Below are 16,692 nucleotides of genomic sequence, written 5' to 3'. Positions count from 1 at the left end.
AGCATTAAGAATTCCCTTTCCATTAAGCGAAGGGTCGTAGCTCAGTGGCTGCCAGAGAGCGAGCCGGCAGTAAATCACACTGTCAACCTCGGACTTAACTCTTTATTAGCAGAAACAGGATCTCCACAGACTCGGCCGAGTGTCAGGCCTAATGAGCGCATGTGGTGGCCTGGGAGTCTGATTCAGAAGCTGAACCTGAGGAGTCCCAGCCTGCACAGGAGTCCCCGCCTCCAGGGCTGGATGAGCCGGGGCAGGGCCTTGAATCTGAAGGGCCTGCACCTGTGCCAGATCCTCAGGAGCAGGCACCAAATGTATCCACTCTGGCTCCGGAGGTGATTGAGGACCCATTGCCTGCAGGTACGCCTCTCCCAGCCCTGTCAGGGGAAGGTGAAGCTGCCCCTGGGTCCATTAGCCCTCCAGCCTCTCCTGAGCTGCAGAGGCTCAGGGCAGAGAGGCGGAGGGAACTGGGATCTCTCAGGAGGAGTGCTCGCCTTAAGGCCAGGAGAGGCGGGTCACCTGTGGGCCGGGACCGCCCCTGGCCTCAGAGGAAATAAAGGCCAGTCAGCCCAGGTTGCAGGAGCAACGTCGTTGGAAGCCTGTTTTTCCCAGACCCAGACCTGTTCTTCCAGAGTTCCCGACCACGCCCGGCTTCTTGCTTTGGACCCCGCTTCCCCCTTGGTGGACAGTCTCCAGACCCTTGACCCAGGACCGGACTCTGACCACGCCTCACGGTAACCTTCCCCCGGGACCAGCACAGCGCAACAGCTCATGCCCAGTAGGTCTTATCCCATAAAAATCCTTTGCCAAGACTGCTCTGCCCATTTCAGCCCTCTTCTGGTTCTGTAAGGCGGGGGGGAATGAGGAAGAAGGGAGCTTGTCGCAGCAGGAGGGGGAGGCAGCTGTGACTCTTCACCGGCCTGGCTCATCTCTGCCTCTTGGCCTCCCTTTTCCACTCACTGGCTTCAGCTTCTGCCTCTGATTCTGGACTTCTCTCTGCCCCAGACTCTCCCAGCTCACTAAGCCCTGTCCCCTCTTCATCTTTTGACACTTCTTCCTCCCAGTCTCCTCCCTCTGACCACTCATCGTCATCCCACCACCATTCCCCAAGTTCTGAACCTCCTTCCCTTGCGGGTTTCCCAGCTGGTTCCTCCCACCGTTCCTCTGCATCCAACCAGTCCATGACAGTGGCAGGACATCTGCACTGCATTCAGAAGGTCACAGGTTCGAACCCTGGTGTCTCCAGATAGGGATGAGAATGCTTCATTGCCATTGCCAGAAACCCTGGAAAGCTGCTGCCAATTGGAGTGGACCATGCTAAGCTAGATGGACCAAGCATCCTATCAGAATCCCAGAATCCTGATTGGCTGCTGTTATGTATTCAGTGGGGTCTGTGTTTGCCTGAGCTTCAGTCTGGACTAAGGATTCTGAGCTCCTGTGCTCTGATTCAATACATGATGGCCAATCACAGAACATTTCAGGACTTGGACCTCTGCCATTGGCCTTTGAACTCTGAGTCGTGATTCGCAGCTTGGAAGTTTAGACAGCCAATCACGTTGGGAGTGGGAGCGGCCCAGGCTTTTCAGAAATGTATATAAGCAGTTGTTTTGCCCCTGTTTCCCAGTTATGTAGTTCAATAATGGTTCTTGCTGTTATCACTGTGTCTTGTCTACACTTCAGCTTCAGTAAGAATTCCCTTCCTAGGCCAGAGCAACTAGGATGGGGGACTGTGTATTGAGGTTCTTGCATTGCAGTGGGTTGGACTAGATGCCCCCTGGGGTCCCTTCCAATTCTATGAGAATAGAGGATTGTGCTCCCAACAATAATAAGAATAATAATAATAAACAAACAACTTTTATTTATATCTCACCCTCCCTGGCCGAAGTCGGGCCTCAGGGCGGCTAACACCAGATATATAACATTAGTATAAAATCAAACAACAATTAAATTACCTCCTAAAAACAGGTCAAATCAAATGAAAGTCTAATTGGATGGCTTTCTGCATCCGCCTTTTGGATAAGAGTCTTCTGGAAAGTAGTACCCAGGTCACCCTAAAGAAGACCTCAAATAATTAGATGTGCCGTCCTTTCTGACATGTTAAACCTCAGATAGAGAGGTTCGGAGTCAGAATGGAAAAGCACCAGGGCCATGCAAGCAATCAAATGCGATCAAATGTAGGCTTTTCTGCTTGGCTGCAAAGCCTGAAAAGTGATCAGACCCGACATGGACAAAACCAGGTTCCGGCCGCACAGATCATTAGGAGAGATGGGATCTCAGAGACACAAACATCGAGGTAATTACACACAGGGCTGTTCTTCAGGCAAGGGGAGAGTTTGGCTTCCTAGCCTTCCATCCATTAGCGATCTCTATTTCCGGCAGCCTAAAGGCATGAAGAGCCATGTCCCTTGGGCAGGGGCAGAGTCCAGGGGAAATGCTCACTTGATGCGCAAGAGAGAGATCTGCCTGTGTCGGTCTGATTGTTTGGGAAAGCAGAGAAAGGAAATCAGCACGATTGTATCAGAAGTTCAGAAGGATGTCCCCCGTCAAGACTTCCCTCAGCTCCTCTCTCTGATTTCTCAGCACATGTTATTCTCTGCATATTATAAAATTATATAAATCCTTATATTACCTATCTACCATGTTATCAATCAATAAATTTGTGGATGTTTATTCAAAACATGCCAAGGAGTCCAGTTCATTTTGTTGCCTTTTTAAATATTTTAAATACTTTGTAAAAAGTTCCCACTCTTCTTTAAAGTCACAGTTGTCCTTATCTCACAATTTGTATGTCAGTTTCGCCAATTCTGCATAGTTCATCAATTTCTCTTGCCACTGTTCCTTTGTCGGGGTTTCCTCATTCTTCCATCCTTGTGCTTTCAAGACTCTTGCTGCTGTTGTAGCATACATGAATAAATTCTTTGTTTTCCTTGGCAGGTCTTGTCCTACAATCCCTAACAGAAATGCTTCTGGGTTTTTTTACAAATGTCATTTTAAACATTTTCTTCAATTCATTATATATCATTTCCCCAAAAAAATTAATTTCTCTGCATTCCCACCACATATGATAAAAGGTCCCTTCCTTTTCTTTACATTTCCAACATATGTTTGACCTGGTTTTGTACATTTTGATGGGGAAAGGGGGGGGGGAATAATGAATATGATATGTTTTGAGATATTGTTGTGTTGAAATTGTTTATAAAAAACTTTATATAAAAAAGGAAGTTCAGAAGGACAGACAGTTTGGGGTGGAGCAATTTTTCCCATGCACCCTGTCGCCATCCCAGATTTTGCACAGCTGTGGGCCAAAGTAACCCCTTACATATGGAAGAAGGGTGAACACTGTTTCCCTTTTGTTTTCTATTCCACATACAAACACACACACACACACACACAGGGAGGGAGAGAGAGGGAGAGAGCGCCACAACCAGTTCACAGCTTTTGCAGGGAGGGTCTTTACATACTTTTTTTTAAAATGTCATTTTATTGATTTTCCAAAAATAACAAATAAATAAATAAATCATAACCAAATTTTTAAACCACAGGTTTTTTTGGTCGATTTCCCTCCACTCTCCCTCTTGGTTCCATTGCAATATGCTTGTTCATGCACGTCCATAAAACCTTATATCCTCAATGATCCAATTTTAAAACCTTCTCCATCTTATTACAAGTGACTTTTAAAAGTTATACTAATGTAAAAATCTATACCCAAAGCTTTTTTAAAATATGCATTAAACATTTCCCCTTTTTTGTAATAATTTGTCCTGCATAATTCAATAATTTATTTTGCCAATCTTCTTCTTTATCTTCTTCCTTTACATCTTCACCTACAAAAAGTGGTCATATTGATTCATTGCCCGCCAAATCCACAGTAAAACAAAAACCTCTGTTAAGATCAGCTCAACAGCTTCACCAAATAAGTGATTGAGCTTTTCAAGTTCTCCAGAACTCCCCATCGGACAGGGTGCTAAAAATAACAGGATGTGGTGGGGGGGGGAGAGAGAAAAATTTGGGCAATTGTGCAAACTCCCCAGATCTGTCTATAGAACCATAGAATTGTGGAGTTGGAAGGGGACCGTGAGGGTCATCTTAGCCCAACCCCCAGCAATGCAGGAATCTTTTGCCCAACAAAGAGTCTCATACTTTACCGAATTGGTGGTTTGAGCCCAACCAGGGACAGCCGTGGGCAGGATTCCTGAGTTGCAAGGAGTTGGCCTAGATGCCCTCAGGGTTCCTTCCGACACTATCGATTCTATGATCTTTAATAATGCTTTCCAGCAGTTTTCCCAGAACAGGTGTTAAGCTAATATACCTGTAGTTTCCCTTCTGGACCCCTTATTTAGGAACTGGTGTTATCTGGTCCACTTTGCAGTCCTCAGGTCTGAAGGCTGATTCTGTGGGACAAGTTACATATTTTCCAAAGAAGACCAGCAATTTCACATTTGAGTTCTTTAAAAACTCTAAGGTAGGTGCTATCCAGACCTGGCGATTTGTCCTTGTTTTCATGTTCCCTTCCCTTGGGTTCCCTTCCAGGGAAAAAAGTTGGTCCAGGGACAAAGAATGGCAAGTACAGTGGTACCTCTGGTTATGTACTTGATTTGTTGCGGAGGTCCATTTTTAAGCTGAAACTCTTCTTAACCTGAAGCACCACTTTAGCTAATGGGGCCTCCTGCTTCCGCGCCGCCGGAGCACAATTTCCGTTCTCATCCTGAAGCAAAGTTCTTAACCCGAGGTACTATTTCTGGGTTAGCGGAGTCTGTAACCTGAAGTGTATGTAACCCAAGGTACCACTGTATTTCCAAAATGTGCATAACACACTTGAATACAGATAGATAGATGATAGATAGATAGATAGATAGATAGATAGATAGATAGATAGATAGATTCATAGTACTTGGCAGGAGTGGAACTAGGATTCAGGAGTCCCTAGCTTGCGCTGTCCAAGGCTATTTCACTTCATCCATCTCAACAATACACACATTAAAAAAGGATCTTTGATGTTCAGGAGAAATGAAAAAAAATCATAAAGCGTTTCTGACAGGTGGGTATTGACATGCCAATGCCACTAGGGGGCAGAGCACAAAGGGGACAGAGGTGTTGTGTCCTCCTATCTGCAAACAGAAACATGCAAGTGGGGCTTCCAACAGAACTGTTACGAGGAGGAATGCTCCTGTTCAGGTTTCCAGACTGTTCATTCCCATCACCGGCATTCCTCTATTCCTCCAGCACCCCAACAGTCAGGCTTCATCTGCACTCTGCATTTAAAGCAATAATACCGTACCACTGTAAACAGTTGTGGCTTCCCTCAAAAATCTAGGGCAACCCAATCAGATGGGGAGGGTACAAATAATAAAATTAATTTTGTTGTTGCTGCTGCTGGTGGTGGTGTTGAGAGTTAAGAGGAGACCCTTTATCATTCGCAGAGCTATGGTTCCCTGTGGACTCTGGGAATTGTAGCTCTGTGAGGGCCTCCTCACAACCCTTAGCAAACTACGGGATTCTTTGGGAGGAAGCTTTGGCTGTTTAAAGTGGTATGATTCTGCTCTAAATGTATAGTTCAGATGGGGCCTCAGTCATGCCTGTGGAGCATACTCTGTCCTCATTGAGTCAGGATTGTTTTTCTTTAAAATACCGTATTTTTCGCTCTATAAGACGCACCAGACCACAAGACGCACCTAGTTTTTGGAGGAGGAAAACAAGAAAAAAAATATTCTGGATCTCAGAAGCCAGAACAGCAAGAGGGATCGCTGCGCAGTGAAAGCAGCGATCCCTCTTGCTGTTCTGGCTTGTGGGATAGCTGCGCAGCCTACATTTGCTCCATAAGACGTACACACATTTCCCCTTACTTTTTAGGAGGGGAAAAGTGAGTCTTATAGAGCAATAAATACGGTATATTTTGTACTTCTGTAAACCTTGCAGTTGCCCCAAGCCCTGCTGTTATCCCTTGTGTGTGAGAAAATGAGATCTGCCTCTCCCTAGCTGCCCACCTGTCTCTTTCACACACACACACACACACACACAAACTTGCATTTCCTAGACGAGAATTCAAGGCCATTTAAAATTCCCAAAAATAGCAAAGCGGGCCATTTATAACGAAGTAGCAATCAATACGTTGCACAAACACACACACTTTGCCAAGCAGTGAGAAGCTCAAAGGCTGTTGATCCAAGTTCCTTTCGGATGGGAGAGCACCAGAGACGGCGGGTGCCTTTGAAATATTTGCTTTATTTACCGCAGAGGGAGAAGTGGAGGCATTTGTACAACACAGGCAGAAGATCCTCACTCCAGGAGCAAACAGGGCGTTGTAGCCCGTCTTCCAGAGCCTTCTAAATTCCTGGACAAGATCAGAAGCAGAATTGACAGCTCAGATTTTAGGGATTCGTGCCTGTGCAATAACCGTTTTGTGGAGATTATGGGCTCCTTCGAATGACCTGCTTATGGAGCGTTCATTCTGATTTGCTTGCACACAGTTTACAAAGTTTAAAGAGCAGTTTACATGCCTGTGCTTTATTGAGAAAACATGTTTGCAGGGAGGATATAAGATACTGAGCATTCATCCTGCTTTGTTTGCGCAGAGGCTGTTAAGTTGTGGGTGAACATATCAGACGACACAGCGATTCTTGAAACAGCTCTTGTTTATTCACAGGCCAGGACAGAACTGAACTGAAGGGTTCAGTCAGCCTGCTTATATAGAGCTCCAGTACAACGTTACTGTAACAACTTTCTAAAACTATCCAATCACTGAACGTCACTTTTGATCCCTTATTTGCATAACTATCTACAGTATCCCCCTGCTGGCCCAGGGTGAGAACTTCAGTACATAACAGAGGCAATATGTCTTTGCACCCCTCAGTCATTACCCCACACTTTTCAGTGTATCTCCCCACTTTCCTAATCACAAATAGGCTGGTGGGGGGGGTAACTGGATTTGATGTGCCAGAGCAACAAACACCCCCCATATATGCCCACTCAACCACTTCAATCTGTGGAACGGGCACTGATTCAGGTGCCACAAAATGCTTATTCCACACTTGTAAGGAATCCATCTTTTAGTGTGGCAGCAGCTAGACTTTGGAACTCCCTGACTCTTGACACCAGGCAGCGACCTTCACTGTAACCTTTTCAGCTCCTGCTTAAAACATTTTTCCTTAGACAAGCCTATGCAGATATGCAGAAGTTACATGTGCTATGTTTCTTTTTTAGCCACTGTTGGTTTTAATCACCTTCTGAATATTTTCAAATACTTGTTTTAAAATGTTCCTTTAGAAAAAGTATTTTTTATCGTACAATACAGTCACTGCAAAAAACAGAACAGACCCTCCAAGGGCCCCTTTTGTTTCAGGGACGGTCCTGGTTTTACAGAAGCCATCCTGGTTTCTGATCTGAGCCTGGTTTTCCTTAAAGGTAAAGGTAAAGGGACCCCTGAACATTAGGTCCAGTCGTGGCCGACTCTGGGGTTGCGGCGCTCATCTCGCTTTATTGGCCGAGGGAGCCGGCGGACAGCTTCCGGGTCATGTGGCCAGCATGACTAAGTCGCTTCTGGAGAACCAGAGCAGCGCATGGAAATGCCGATTACCTTCCCACCAGAGCAGTACCTATTTATCTACTTGCACTTTGACGTGCTTTCGAACTGCTAGGTTGGCAGGAGCAGGGACCGAGCAACAGGAGCTCACCCCATCGCGGGGATTCAAACCGCCGACCTTCTGATCGTCAAGCCCTAGGCTCTGTGGTTTAACCCACAGCGCCACCCGCATCCCTGCTGTTCCTTAGGACATTCCTATTTAACTGTTCATACCTTACAGTTTTATTTTATATATTTTATATATATTTTCTAAAGCCTTTTGAGGTTTTTCTTGCAATCAAGCAGCATATGCATTTCACTAAATAAATAAAAGAAATCGCACAGACCTAAATATCTGGTACAGTGGTACCTCGGGTTACATACGCTTCAGGTTACAGACTCCACTAACCCAGAAATATTACCTCAGGTTAAGAAGTTTGCTTCAGGATAAGAACAGAAATTGTGCTCTGGTGGCGCGGCGGCAGCAGGAGGCCCCATTAGCTAAAGTGGTGCTTCAGGTTAAGAACAGTTTCAGGTTAAGAACATACCTCCAGAACGAATTAAGTACTTGACGCGAGGTACCACTGTATGCGATTGGAACCCCTCCTGCAAAACAAAGTTTTTGAAGCAATAAACCAGAAAACACTAGATGGCGCCATTGGCAAATGCTTTCGTTGAACCGTCCGCTTCCTATTTGAGACAGAATGTTTTTTTTAACAAACAAAGAACCAGGTGAATCCTAACAACTGCTTTGAATGTGCCTAATTTAGCTGCCGCAGTGCAAACAGATCGATGCTCTGCTGATTTTGAGCAATGCCATGTCTGGGGCTGTGAGCAAGCGATGCCTTTTGGAAATGCACTGATATTCGGAAGGCAGCAAAAGAAACATGACGATCCCTTGGGTCAGCTGTTTCTATTTCCCCAAAGACTCCCCCCTCCCAGTAAACGTAACCTTCAGTAAACATAACCCTCAAACCAAGGGCTGCTGTGGCCCAGTACACCTGAAGGAGCGTCTCCACCCCCATCGTTCAGCCCACACACTGAGGTCCAGCTCCAAGGAGGGCCTTCTGGGGTTCCCTCCTAGCGAGAAGTGAGGTTACAGGGAACCAGGCAGAGGGCCTTCTCGGTAGTAGCACCCACCCTGTGGAAGGCCCTCCCATTAGATATCAAAGAAATAAACAACTATCTGGCTTTTAGAAGACATCTGAAGGCAGCTCTGTTTAGGGAAGTTTTTAATGTTTGATGTTTTATCGTGTTTTTAATATTCTGTTGGGGGCTGCCCAGAGTTGCTGGGGAAACGCAGCCAGATGGGTGGGGTATAAATAATAAATTATTATTATTATTAGACCATGTACAAACAAACCTCAGTTGTTGCTTTTGCTGTCGCAGATTATTCCGAGTTCTTTCCTTGATACTTACTCGTTCATCTCTGTACCCTGGGACTCTATTCTGTGCCCCACACAAGAAGGGACTGTGTGTTTCCAGTGGCGTAGCATGGGTTGTCAGCACCCGGGGCAAGGCAAGTAATTTGCGCCCCCTAACCTGTGGATTTGCACCCCCAACCCGTGGATTTGTGCCCCCTAACCCTAACCCCCAGATGTTGCGCCCGGTGCGGCCGGGCCCCCCCCCTGCACCCCCCACGCTACGCCACTGTGTGTTTCAGATACCTGACTGGCTTCAAAACAGAATTCAGCCTGAGTTTCAGAAGACCAAAACAGCAACAGTGTTAAACAGGGTAAATGCCTTCCCCCAGGAAAACAAGCGTCCACAGTGCACTCGAGGACATATCTAAGTGGGGGGGGAAATCAAGGAGGTAAGTGACAAGTCAACCAGATGATCATCGCTTTAACCAGCATCCCACAGTCTCAAAAAGGCAGCAGAGACGTGCAGCTTCCATTTCTGCATCTCAATTGTAGTCCATGAACGGCTTCCAGGTGGCAAAAAACAACAGCAGTCCATTGATTTTGCTTTGCCTTTGGCCAATTTTTATACTGAACGTCAGTTTTTCCTCCCAGAGCAAAATGATTTAATAGTCTATGGAGCCATAACTCAAAAGTCCATTTGTCTGCTGGTTTCCAACGTTTTGCAATTTCCAGGCATGCTGCTAATAACAAAAAAGGGTATTAATGTTTTATATACCAGGTCTTCATTTCCTCCCTTCTCTTTTCTCACTAGAAAAAAAAAAACAAAAACAGAACAGGTTAAGTTTTACTCCGAGTCGACCCATTGAAATCAATGTACCTCCTAATGGTTCAGCAATAAAGTTGCTGGCACATTTGCAAAGCTAAGCAGGGTCCAGTATGGTTTCAAATTGGATGGGGACCATCTGCTGAGATTTCCTGCATTGCAGAGGGTTGGACCATATGGCGCTCAGGGTCCCTTCCAATTCTATAATTCTATGACTAGGCGGCCCATTGGCTTGATCCAACTGGCTCTTCTTGCATTCTGGAACTGGGTTGTCTCACATTCACGCTACCTGCACATTTGAGCTGCTTCCTGGCTTCCTTCCTGTCCTCTGAAGCTGAGAACCAGTCTGTTCTGGGCTGAAACCACACCATACAAGGATCTCTCCATAGCAGCATCCCAAGCAGACACATTCCAAAGGAGTGATGCATCGTTTTGACCCAGAAGCTGTGATTTCATTTCTAAAAAGAGATGCTGAAACCCACCGGCTCCATTAAACCCTGAAAGCTCTGCATAAATACAATGCGGTTCTTGGTAAAAACAAGATCTCTTTCTGCAGTGTGTGGACCATGGAGGCAGGTTTGTTAGGGCAAACAGGGCCCTGCCCTACCAACGGCCGTCGGTCCTCATTCTTGCCTCACCTGCCTGCCTTCTTCCTGGAGAGATGCCACCTGCCCTACTCAGCTATAAAGAACAATATTGTGCTCCTGCTGGAGTAGCTTGTCCACCATTGGCTCCCCGTCCCAGACTCAGCTCTCACCTGTGGCTCCTAGAAGCTGCCAGCATGCGACAACAGCCACACCATGGGAAATGGCTTCGGCTGGCTGGCTAAACCAGGAGAGGGTAGCCAATGGGTCTCCAACGCTCAATGAGAGGGATTTCTCCTGCATGCAAGGACAGGCTCCAGCAGATTGAGCGGAGAAGACCAATAGAGCCAGTGTGGTGTGGTGGTTAGGAGCGGTGGACTCGTAATCTGGTGAACCGGGTTCGCTTCCCCACTTCTCCACATGCAGCTGCTGGGTGACCTTGGGCCAGTCACACTTCTTTGAAGTCTCTCAGCCCCACTCACCTCACAGAGTGTTGGTTGTGGGGGAGGAAGGGAAAGGAGAATGTTAGCTGCTTCGAGATTCCTTCGGGTGGTGATAAAGCAGGATATCAAATCCAAACTCCTCCTCTTCTTCTTCTTCAATAGTGGGTCCAGTGGTCAAGAAGGCAGTTTCTGTGCATGCTGCAGAAGGAAGTGAGGAGCAAGGGGGGCTTGTCCACCTGGGAAGGGAGCCCATCCAGGAAAGGAAAAGCTCTGATCCCCAACCTCCTCTGTCTTGTGGGGTATCTTCGGGAGGAGAAACGACTCAGGAGTAAACACTACACAAATCCAGAGTGGAATCCCTAAGACAGTTGGATGGCGCCTTGTACGCTTCCTTCTGGCAACTCCGGCAGCCCAACTGGCCCCGAACGTCTTGCTCTGCTTTCCTTTGGACCACATCAGCGAGGCCGAGAGGGAGGTCTTGTCATCTGAGCAGCCCAGGGCTGCCATACACACTTGCCCAGGTTTGTGCACCAGGGATGCTGCTAACACTGTGGTTTGACTTTACCGCTCATTTTCTCTCGAGACCAGGGGTCAGCAACCTTTTTCAGCATGGGGCCGGTCCACTGTCCCTCAGACCTTGTGGGGGGCCAGACTATATTTTTTGGGGGTGGGGGGGATGAACGAATTCCTATGCCCCACAAAAAACCCAGAGATACATTTTAAATAAAAGCACACATTCTACTCATGTAAAAACACGCTGATTCCTGGACCATCCATGAGCCAGATTTAGTAGGCGATTGGGCCAGATCCGGCCCCCGGGCCTTAGTTTGCCTACCCATGCTCAAGACAGATGGATGCCAACAACTGCAAGTTACATTATCGAGCAGTCTATGGATGTTCGCAATGCAGCATGCAGGCTTTGGCGTTACACAGAACTCTTCTTTCCGGCCAAGATCTGGGTAACATGGTCACATTGCAGTCATTGATGGAGACCATCTGTCCAATGCAGGGGTGGGCAAACTTTTGTTAATCTCTTAGGGGTATCTGCTGGTGGTGGATGGGATTGAACCCAGCGGTGGGTTAGGCATAGCTGTCAACTGTCCCTTATTTGGCGGGAAACTCCCTTATCCCAGCGCTGTGTCCCGCTGCTGTCCCTTATTGATGATGTCCCTTAAATTTCCCGGGTTTCAAAGGAAGCAGGTCCTCTCCCCCCCTCCCTCCTCGGCCCCCAGGAGCCCCTCCCCGCTGGGACTGGCGGGAGCCTTGGGCCGTTCCGGCGCCATCCTCCTCGCGGCCGCCAAACTGAGCATCTCTGCCTGGGACCTCCCCTCTGCCCGCCGCCGCTCCCGCTAGGCCGTACTGCGGCTGTGCTCTATGAATTGCTGAGGAGCCTTGAGAGGAGAGCGAGGGCAACCACAGAGAAAGCAGTTCAGAAAGAGGAGGAGGAGGCGGAGGCGCAGGCAGCTGTTCCAAGGGCTAGCCATAGAGGGGGGAAGCGGAGGAAGGACCGCAAGCGCTTCTCCCATAGATTTGTAGTGGTAGACTAGCAAAAATGGTCTGATCTGCGGGTTTACTTCAGGCGCTATTTATTCCCCCCCCCCTTCCTCCCGCCCCCCGCCTGATGGAACTGAGAGCCGCAGATGGAGCATGAGAGAAAAGATACAGAACTGCAGCAGCAGCATCGTAGCTTGGACTTCGTTTTGCGCGAAAAGTGGTTGCTGCTTGTAGTTATTTAATTGCAGTGTTTCATCAGCTGGTGTCTTGAGAAGCAACCTCTGGAAATGAAGGGCTAAAAAGTGGCGCTGCTCTCCCAAATGATCTGGTCCCTTTAAACTTGGTATTTCAGCTGGTTGACTAAAATCCCTTATTTTGGCTGCCGATCCCTTATTTTCGAGGCTGCTGGTCCCTTATTTTCAAATCTGTAAGTTGACAGCTATGGGGTTAGGCCAGAACTAAAAGGAACCAAGGCCATTCCCCACCCTCTTTCTGCCACTTCTCTTTCTCTCTGTCCCCCTTCTCTCTCTCTCTCTCTCTCTCTCTCTCTCTCTCTCTCTCTCTCTCTCCCTCTCCCTGCCCTGGTTCCCTTTTCTTGATGCCAAGCAAAGCGTGGGGAGATGAACAGAACACACTTGCCAGAGGTCTGACTGAGAACATGAAGAGTGCTTTAGAAATTAGTCCACCAGTCACTTGAAACTAGTCCAAGAGCCACAGGCCACCCACCTCCTGGTCTAATGACAGGCAGCTGCTGTAAAATCCTAGAAGTGCAGCGATGGGGTCTCAAGGGTCATCTAGACCAACCCCCTGCAAGGCAGGAATTGCAGCGAATCACTTGGCCGTTTCCTGAGTCCTGCCACCTGCCACCACTTCAGATCCGGTTATCAGGCAGCTTCATATGCTCAGCTTGGATCAGGATCCTAGAATCACAGAACGATAGAGTTGGAAGGCTCATCTAGTCCAAGCTGGAATCTCAGCTAAAGAATCTCTGACAAACAGTGATCCAACCATTGCTTTAAAATCTCCAATGAAGGAGAGTCCATCACCTTACAAGGGCTTCAAAGAGCTCTTACATGTCAACCTCCTTCTTAAATTGTGCTGCCCAGAATTGGACACTGTATTCCTTTTTTATATATACTAATTTTATTGCTTTTTCATTTTTATCATAATCACAGTTTCAATACATAATACAATAAATTCAAGCATTGCTCTAGCAGAGCATCGACCTCTCCCAGCTCCTCTTTCTGACTTCCATACATAATTACTTATTTCACGGACACAGCTGGAGTAAAAGGCAAAGGACCCCCAGACAGTTAAATCCAGTCAAAGGCAACTATGAGGTTGAGGCGCTCATCTCGCTTTCAGGCCGAGGGAGCCAGCGTTTGTCCACAGACAGCTCTCTGGGTCATGTGGCCAGCATGACTAAACCGCTTCTGGCGCAACGGGACACCTTGACGGAAGCCAGAGCGCACGGAAACGCATTTACCTTCCCGCTGCAGCAATACCTATTTATCTACTTGCGCTGGTGTGCTTTCAAACTGCTAGGTTGGCAGAAGCTGGGACAGAGCAACAGGAGCTCACCCTGTTGCGGGGATTCGAACCGTCAACCTTCCAATTGGCAAGCGCAAGAGGCTCAGTGGTTTAAACCACAGCAGTCACTATCAGTGTCTGGCTGGAAATCGCTGACGTGTCCTGGAAAGTCCTGACGTATGGCAACCCATGTCAGAAGTGTAGATTTTGGCGAATTTCTTTAAAAATGGCTCAAAAGCTTCAAAGGCTTAAGAATGTTTGTGTCTGGATTTTCACTTCTTGAAATATGGCAAACCTACCCCTGGATCCCACAGGGCTCTGCCTTGCTCTTGTTTTGGGGGTTGGGGCTAGGGGAATCTACACCAGAGCTTGAGTTCAGTCCATGTGGGGCGGGTTAATGGAGGTCTGGGAGGTCGGGGAAGGGGGAAGTCTTCTGGACAGGGTTAAATAACTAACCAGAAGATGGGGAAAGGGGTTGGGCTCAGAGCAGGGGACACTGACAAGACTGGGAGGAGCAAAGAAGAGAGCAGGAGACATAAATTGATGCACTTGTAGCTTCTGCAATGAGAGAGAGAGAGAGAGAGAGAGAGAGAGAGAGAGAGGAGAGACTGGGAGAAGCAGCAGCTTCCCCCTCTTTTAAAACTCCCTTGCTTTTCTGATTACTGGCAAAAGACAGTGTCAAAGGAGGGATCATCAGCCAGGCAAGATGGGCACTCTCAAACTACTCTTGGCTCTCATCCTCCTATCTTTGCAGATGTTTCGTTTCGAAGGGGAAGCAGTGGTTGTGCCAGCATCGCAAGAAGAGGAGGCCTCTTTGAGAGACCTAGCCCCCAAGGTAACTTTGGGATACTCCTGGATTTGGGCACGGGAGGTATTTTGTGAGAGCACGGGCTTAACTGTGTCAACTTTTCTCTTTTTCCCCTCTTTTCTTTTTTTGCCTTGTATCGCTTTGTTCCTCTACGATCGAAATTCTTTCGATAACACATTAATGCCAGCTCAGGGTCAAGTCCTATTGAAATCAGTGGGGCTCCCTTTCTCAAAGCGAGTGGGGTTCGGATCGCAGCCTCGGGGTTCGTGGTTTTAAAGACTGAGAGACTGAAGGAATGAAAGTAGTGGTGAATTTCTTGATGGGTGTATTTTACTGCAAATGTGGGGAAACAGAACATCACGACTGCTAACATTCTCCCCCCCCCAACCCCCCAGGATGATTTTTAAGTATTTAAATAGATTAATACATTAATCGATTTACTGAACAAATCAACACTGTGCAATAAGTTCTACACCTGCTAATATATATATATATAAAAGAGATATATAAGGTCAAATAATTATATATTTATGCTCCACTGTCTAGCATAATAGCCGGCAAGGTGGCTTACCAAAATTTCAAATTACCGGTATTATTTTCGGGCAGCCAGGAGTGTGTAAATTATAAATAGGATGCTTTGCACAGTCAAATATGACAAGATAGACCTTTGTGCATGTGCTTTAAACCACTGGTGATGTTTCGTGTTGTTGTTGTTGTTGTTGTTTTTTAATTGTAAGCTGCAGTAAAAGTCCTCTGAGTGAAACTTGGGATATACAGTGGTACCTCGAGTTACAGACGCTTCAGGTTACAGACTTTGCTAACCCAGAAATAGCACCTTGGGTTAAGAACTTTGCTTCAGGATGAGAACAGAAATTGTGCTCTGGTGGCGCGGCAGCAGCAGGAGGCCCCATTCGCTAAAGTGGTGCTTCAGGTTAAGAACAGTTTCAGGTTAAGAACAGACCTCCAGAACGAATTAAGTTCTTAACCCAAGGTACCATTGTATGACTGTTTGAAAGAAATCGGTCGCTGTGTTTCACTCTGGCTGTGGTGTGCAAGGAGCTCTCCTGTTGACAGTCACGTAGGAAATAATCTTACATGCTAGGCAGCTGTGAAACACAAAAGAGGTCAACCAAGAGGTTGCCTTAAACCGTTTTCATCAATACAGAAGGTGGGACACTTTCGAGTTACAAAGAACGCCTGATCAGGTGGATCAGGTGTGCTGTGCTGTTCGGAAGGTTACATACTTTGAACCCAGAACCAGTGCCTAACCATGCCTGGCACAAAACACAAGGCACAGAGGTACTGCGTACATTCCCTCATTGATAAACATTGCATTTTGCTGCCCCAGGCTCTTTTGTACGAAATCCTCCTGCTTCAGGGCTGGAGAACATGTTATGCGCCATTTGCACCACCCATTAGAAACACTCTTGCGCCACTTTAACAGCCATGGATCAGCATCCTGGGAACTGCAGTTTGTTCCGGGTGCAGGCCTCACAGAGCTACAACTCCCAGCACCCCTCAAGAGTTCCCAGGATTTGCCTTGCCTTCTAAAGTGGTCCAAGAGTGCAGTGTGTGTGTGCGTCCAAATGTGGCTGGACTCCCAGTTCTTACTAGCTCCAGCCAGCATAGTCAATGGTCAGGTATGATAGGAGCTGACGTCCAGCCATATCTCACGGGAGGCGCAAATTTAGCATCCATGTCCCACGGGGTCCTGTTTTGCAGATATGTACTTGCCACAGCTTAGAGAGCTAGAAGAGGCTGTGAGCACACAATTGTTCTGGCTTCCACTTGGCAGTGGCAACCCTGGATATCTTGTCTGTGTTGCCAGAATGGCTAGATGCCTGAGCTTCCAGCTTTGCTGTGCCTCAAGCAGCAGCTCCACCTACAGAGATCAGCTTCCCTGGATCAGGTATGAGGGCACGTTCGTGCCATGAGGACTAGCAACTTGCTTCTTGAAAACATGGAGAACCTGCGTTTGCTGTGCGGATTCCAAGAAATAATCAGGAGGTGTGATCCTGGCCTCATTCCTTGGGGTGCTTCCCTAGAGTGGGTTCTTGCTTGCCTTTCAAGCTACTCCTCAGTCAAAATACC

At 47.4% G+C, this 16,692-nt stretch overlaps 1 long non-coding RNA gene across 1 annotated transcript in view; it reads left to right on the top strand.

Moving 5' to 3' along the window:
* Positions 1 to 16,692, top strand: part of LOC309516069 — a 45,930-nt gene that overhangs the window by 25,515 nt on the left and 3,723 nt on the right. The window contains exon 2 of the long non-coding RNA XR_014212743.1: positions 14,548 to 14,628. This is a non-coding gene — a long non-coding RNA (uncharacterized lncRNA). The remainder of the gene's footprint in view (positions 1 to 14,547; positions 14,629 to 16,692) is intronic.

Source organism: Podarcis vaucheri, assembly GCF_965113315.1.
Source record: "Podarcis vaucheri genome assembly, chromosome: 13".
In the NCBI taxonomy this organism is placed as follows: Eukaryota; Metazoa; Chordata; class Lepidosauria; order Squamata; family Lacertidae; genus Podarcis; species Podarcis vaucheri.
This window is presented reverse-complemented; position numbering and strand designations above follow the sequence as displayed.